Raw genomic sequence first — 6,682 nt, forward strand, 5'->3', positions numbered from 1 at the left:
CCGAGTGGAAGGCTGACTTACCACTCGGTAGGATTTTGATAAACTTAGGCGAAACGGATTCGCGGCTAAGCCCCCGAGTGGAAGGCTGGCTTACCACTCGGTAGGATTTTGATAAACTTAGGCGAAACGGATTCGCGGCTAAGCCCCCGAGTGGAAGGCTTGCTTACCACTCGGTAGGATTTTTATAAACTTAGGCGAAACGGATTCGCGGCTAAGCCACCCACTGAGGGGGAGTTTTTATGTGGACAAAAATAAAAAGTGCTGACACAATTATTTCTAAACCCATGGATTACAGAAGTTCTTTATTGCAACTCATCCGAGTGATAAAACTTAAGTGTAAAACGGGCGGAGTAGCTCCGCGTTCCAAGCTCGGGGCTCGTCGATATTATGTTCGATGTTGTAAAGACGGTATGCCCCGTTGTGGAGAACCTTGGTGACGATGAAAGGGCCTTCCCAAGAAGGAGCAAGTTTGTGTGGTTTGTGCTGATCCACTCGGAGAACCAAATCCCCTTCCTGGAAGGCTCGACCTCTCACATTTCGGGCGTGGAAACGGCGCAGATCTTGTTGGTAGATGGTCGACCGGATCAGAGCCATCTCCCTTTCTTCCTCTAGAAGGTCGACTGCGTCTTGCCGTGCTTGTTCAGCTTCTACTTCGTTGTAGATTTCGACTCGAGGAGCATTGTGGAGAAGATCACTCGGCAAGACTGCTTCAGCCCCATAGACCAAGAAGAATGGAGTTCTTCCAGTCGACCGATTGGGCGTGGTCCGCAGTCCCCAGAGTACAGATGGAAGTTCGTCGACCCAAGCTCCAGCCGCGTGTTTGAGATCACGCATCAGTCGCGGCTTCAATCCCTTGAGAATCAGTCCATTAGCCCGCTCTGCTTGTCCATTCGACTGCGGATGGGCGACTGATGCGTAGTCGACTCGTGTGCCCTGGGAGTTGCAGAAGGTTCTGAATTCCTCTGAGTCAAAGTTCGACCCATTATCCGTAATGATGCTGTGCGGGACTCCATATCTGAATATTAGTTCCCTGATGAAGCTAACAGCAGTACCGGTGTCGAGGCTCTTGATTGGTTTAGCTTCGATCCACTTGGTGAACTTGTCGACTGCCACCAGTACATGCGTGAAGCCACTTCGTCCTGTTCTCAAAGGATCGATCATGTCCAGCCCCCAAACTGCAAAAGGCCAGACGAGTGGGATGGTCTTCAAAGCTGACGCAGGCTTGTGCGACATATTCGAGTAGAACTGACATCCTTCGCACTTATCTACTATCTCCTTTGCCATCTCATTCGCCTTGGGCCAGTAAAATCCGGCTCGGTATGCTTTGGCCACGATGGTCCGAGAGGACGCATGATGACCACAGGTTCCCGAGTGAATATCGTTGAGGATGAGTCGACCTTCTTCTGGTGTTATGCACTTCTGACCGACTCCAGTCGCGCTCTCTCTGTATAATTGTCCTTTGATGACAGTAAAGGCCTTAGATCGACGGACGATCTGTCGAGCCTCTTCCTCATCCTTCGGAAGCTCTTTCCTCAAGATATATGCGACATACGGAATCGTCTAGTCGGGAATGACCACCAAAACCTCCATGATCAAGTCGACCACCGCTGGGACTTCAACTTCAGTCGGATCTGTGGCACTCTTGGGCTGCGGAGTTTCTTCCGTGAAAGGATCTTCTTTGACTGACGGAGCATGTATATGCTCCAAGAACACACCACTCGGAATGGCTTCTCTCTTGGAACCTATCTTTGCTAGATCATCAGCTGCTTGATTTTTCAGTCGGGGTATGTGATGGAGCTCCAACCCCTCGAACTTTTTCTCCAGCTTCCTCACGGCACTGCAGTATCCAGTCATGGCTGGGCTTCTCACGTCCCACTCTTTCATCACCTGATTGACCACTAAATCCGAGTCACCATAGACCATTAGGCGACGGACGCCGAGTGAAATGGCCATGCGCAACCCATATAGGAGGGCCTCATATTCTGCCTCATTGTTGGAGGAATCAAAGTGAATCTGGAGCACGTATGTGAGCTTATCTCCTCTGGGGGAAACCAGGACAACTCCAGCACCGGAACCATTCAACATCTTAGAACCATCGAAAAACATGGTCCAATGCTCCGAGTGAACTTCAGTCGGCTGCTGCTGTTCGATCCATTCGGCGAGGAAATCTGCTATTGCCTGGGACTTAATGGCTTTCTTTGCCTCAAACTTGATATCAAGGGGAAGAAGTTCAATCGCCCATTTGGCCACTCGACCAGTTGCATCTCTGTTGTGCAAAATCTCTGATAGTGGAGCGTCGCTGACGACTGTGATTGAATGGTCAGAGAAATAATGAGCAACCTTCTTTGTGGTCATGTATATTCCATACACAAGCTTCTGATAATGAGGATATCTCTGCTTGGATGGAGTCAAGACTTCAGACAAATAATACACTGGGCGCTGAACTTTAAGAGCTTTTCCTTCTTCTTCCCGCTCGACCGTTAGCACAGTACTGACGACTTGTCCTGTGGCTGCGATGTAGAGCAACAGAGGCTCTTTGCTGATTGGAGCAGCAAGCACCGGCTGGGTGGAGAGCAAAGCTTTTAGCTCGGCAAACGCTGCGTCAGCTTCCGGAGTCCACTCGAACTTGTCAGCCTTCTTCATCAGTCGGTAAAGAGGCAGTGCCTTTTCACCGAGTCGTGAGATGAATCGACTTAATGCGGCCAAGCATCCAGTAAGCTTCTGGACATCGTGCACTCGCACAGGGCGTTTCATTCGGAGAATAGTGCCAATCTTTTCTGGGTTGGCGTCGATTCCCCGTTCGGAAACGAGAAAACCGAGTAACTTGCCACCAGGAACTCCAAATGTGCACTTTGATGGATTGAGCTTGATATCATACCTTCTGAGGTTGGCAAATGTTTCGGCGAGGTCAGCGAGCAGGTCGGAACCTTTTCGTGATTTGACAACAATATCATCCATATAAGCTTCCACATTCCGACTGATTTGAGTGAGTAGACACTTCTGGATCATTCGCATAAATGTGGCTCCGGCATTCTTGAGGCCGAATGGCATGGTGATATAGCAGAAGCACCCGAATGGAGTGATGAAAGCTGTTTTTACTTCATCGGGCCCATACAGACGGATCTGGTGGTACCCGGAGTAAGCATCTAAAAAAGACAACCTCTCGCATCCCGCGGTCGAGTCAACAATTTGATCTATGCGAGGGAGAGGAAAGTGATCTTTCGGGCAGGCCCGGTTGATGTGCTTGAAATCAATGCACATTCGGAGCGTCTTGTCCTTCTTAGGAACCATGACGACATTAGCGAGCCACTCGGAGTGGAATATCTCTCGGATAAATCCTGCCGCCAACAGTCGAGCCACTTCTTCACCAATGGCCTTTCGCTTCTGGACGGCGGACCGCCGAAGATGTTCTTTGACTGGCTTTGCAGACTTGTCGACTCTTAGGCGATGCTCAGCCAGTCCCCTGGGAACACCTGGCATGTCAGTGGGCTTCCATGCAAAAATGTCCCAGTTCTCACGGAGGAACTGGATGAGCGCTTCTTCCTATTTTGGGTCGAGTGTTGTGGAGATGCGGGTCGGAGCCGCTTCGGGGTCGGTCGGGTGAATGTGAACAGGCTTCGTCTCACCGGACGACCGGAATGCAGATTCTGTGGCGGGCTTCTTGGATCGCAGCAAGTCACTCGGATCTGCGTTTTGCTTGTATTCTTCGAACTCGACCGCTGTCACTTGGGAATCGGCAATTTTGGAGCCTTTCTGAAAGCACTCCTCTGCCTTTTTCCTATCACCGGTGACAGTGATCACACCTTTGGGACCGGGCATCTTCAATTTGAGGTACACGTAACATGGTCGAGCCATGAACCGTGCATAGGCTGGCCTCCCCAAAATGGCATGATATGCACTTTGAAAATCCACGACCTCAAACGTCAACTTTTCTTTGCGGAAATGCTTTGAATCGCCAAATACTACGTCCAAAGCTATCTGGCCGAGAGACTCAGCCTTCTTCCCTGGTATAACTCCATGGAAGCTCATGTTACTAGTGCTCAATCGGGACATCGGAATGCCCATACCTTTCAGCGTGTCTGCATATAACAGATTCAGCCCACTTCCACCGTCCATCAGCACCTTTGTCAGTCGAGTGCCTTCGACAACTGGATCGACCACCAAAGCTTGCCTCCCAGGGGTGGCAATACGAGTTGGGTGATCAGATTGGTCGAATGTGATGGGTGTTTGAGACCACTTCAGATAATTTGCCTTCGCTGGAGCAACCATGTTAACCTCTCGGTTAATTACTTTCAGTCGACTTCTGCTTTCCACATCTGCGAAGATCATCAGAGTGGAGTTGATATGCGGGTATCCTCCCTCACTGTCCTCTTTGTCTTCGGCTTTGTCTGACTCCTTCTCCTTGTCCTTAGACTGTTTTCCCTGAAACTGCTGGATCAGGAGTCGACATTGGCGAGTGGTGTGCTTTGGGTAAATGATATTCCCCTCTTCATCTTTCTTCGTGTGAATATGACACGGCATATCCATCACGTCGTTCCCTTCTTTATCCTTCACCTTCTTGGGGTTCCAGGATCCTTTTGGTTTCCCCTTAGACTTTCCTTGAGTCACGGCCAGAGCCTCTCCAGGAGCTGCTGGTTCAGCCTTCCGCTTCTGTTTCCGACTGGAATTTCCTTTTTCCGACTGACTCGGCTTGTGCTTGCCGCTTCGGAGTCGGTCTTCTTCTTCGCCGTTGGCGTACTTGGTAGCAATCTCCATCATCCGACTCAAGGTCATGTCACCGGTTCGACCAAATTTCAAGCTCAGTTCTCTGTTCTTGACACCATCTTTGAAGGCGCATACTGCCTGATGGTCAGAGACATTTTCCACAGTGTGGTGCAAAGTGATCCACCTCTGAATATACTCTCTGAGAGTCTCATTGGTTTTCTGCACGCAGACTTGCAACTCTGTCAATCCCGCTGGACGCTTGCAAGTCCCTTCGAACGTTCTGATGAACACTCGGGACAGATCTTCCCAAGTGTAAATACTGCTAGGAGGTAATTGGGTCAACCATGCTCTGGCAGAACCTTCCAACATGAGGGGCAAATGCTTCATGGCCACCTCGTCGTTCCCACCACCGATCTGAACTGCCACTCGGTAGTCTTCAAGCCAAGTTTCAGGCTTAGACTCACCAGTGAATTTGCTGACTCCTGTTGCCAACCTGAAATTGGGGGGAATAACAGCGGCTCTGATATCTCTGCTGAAACAATCAGGACCAGAAACATGTACTCGACTGCTCGTGGGCACTTCTCTGTCGAGTGCACCACGATGGGCTCTGTTCCGGTCGACCAACCCTTGCACGATAATGGATCGCGCGTCGAAGCCTGGCTCCCTGGGGTCAACTGGAACTCTGCGCCCTGTACTGTACTGACGCTTATCATCTGGCTGCCGAGGAGCGTAAGACCCACCCCTCGGAGGGGAATAGGGCACTCGACGCCTATCATCCCGGTCGAGCCTGTCGCCATATTGATCTCGCCGATACTCACGCCCTTCGCGCCGCGGAGGCGATCTGGGGCTGTGAGCCGACTGAACCGTATTCACAGTGACGGATCGACTGTGAATTCTGTTGCGCGACTGAGACACGGCTGAATTCTGATCTCCTGCTGCCCGGAGTAGATCCCTGATCTGCAGCAAACCTCTGCCAGCTTCTGACTGCGAAGGCTGAATGGACTCGGCTATACGGGTCGCAGCTGCTAAATTCTGAATTGGGGTTCGATATACCTGAGTCGGCGGGAAGAGTTGACGTCGACTGGTGTCGGGAACTCGTTGCCGCGCGTGCTCGTCGAGTGCTCGCTGAAGGTTCTCCAGTCGAGTGCGCTCGGCCAAATTGGCTAGACGCGCCTCCTCCAAGGCACGAGCCTCGGGGGTTTCCCCTGCGATGGGAACGCGCAGGGGATCTTCGTTCCTGCGGCGAAGCTCTTCTCTTTGCAAAGAGTCGAGTGGCTCGGGCTGGTACTCTTCGTAGCCTCGTGCAGGGTCGCCGCCGTCGCCTGCTCCACCACCACGGGCGAAGCCAGGAGGACTGTGGGGCCCGTCGACCATCAAGATTTCCGCCGCTGGATCACTGCTTCCGCACTCAGATGCAGTCTCTCCGGAGCCAGTCGACTGATCGAACAAGCCATAGAGAGATTCGTTGGGCTCGATTGCCGCAACTTGTATAGTGGCTGACTGGCGAGCCACCGCCTGACTCACCCATCGCTGAAGTCTCGACCGGCCTGAGCGCTTGCGCTGGCGGGAGACCGGGAGGGTGGAAGATGGAAGATCCGACCGATACTGGGTCGATGGTTGCCGCAGCAGAACGCCGCGGACACATGCGCGAAAATGCGTCGCACCGCGGACGGGGAGCGCATCCACGTCGAGTGGAGCCTCCTGGAGCCATGCGGAGTCGTCGGCGATGAAGGTGAGAGTGCCGAGACGGATCTCTTGTCCCTCGATCAAAACTCCAGCAGACACCATGATGAAAATACTCGGAAGAATCGCAACTTCTCCACAAAATCGCTAAAACACCGGCCCCACGGTGGGCGCCAACTGTCGTGGTTCTAAGCCTGACAGTAGAGTGGGGGGTAGGTATGGAGAGGCAAGGTCCTAGCTATGGAGAGGTTGTAAGCACAAAGGATGTACGAGTTCAGGCCCTTCTCGGAGGAAG

The sequence above is a fragment of the Triticum aestivum genome, chromosome 7B (assembly GCF_018294505.1).
Source record: "Triticum aestivum cultivar Chinese Spring chromosome 7B, IWGSC CS RefSeq v2.1, whole genome shotgun sequence".
NCBI lineage: Eukaryota > Viridiplantae > Streptophyta > Magnoliopsida > Poales > Poaceae > Triticum > Triticum aestivum.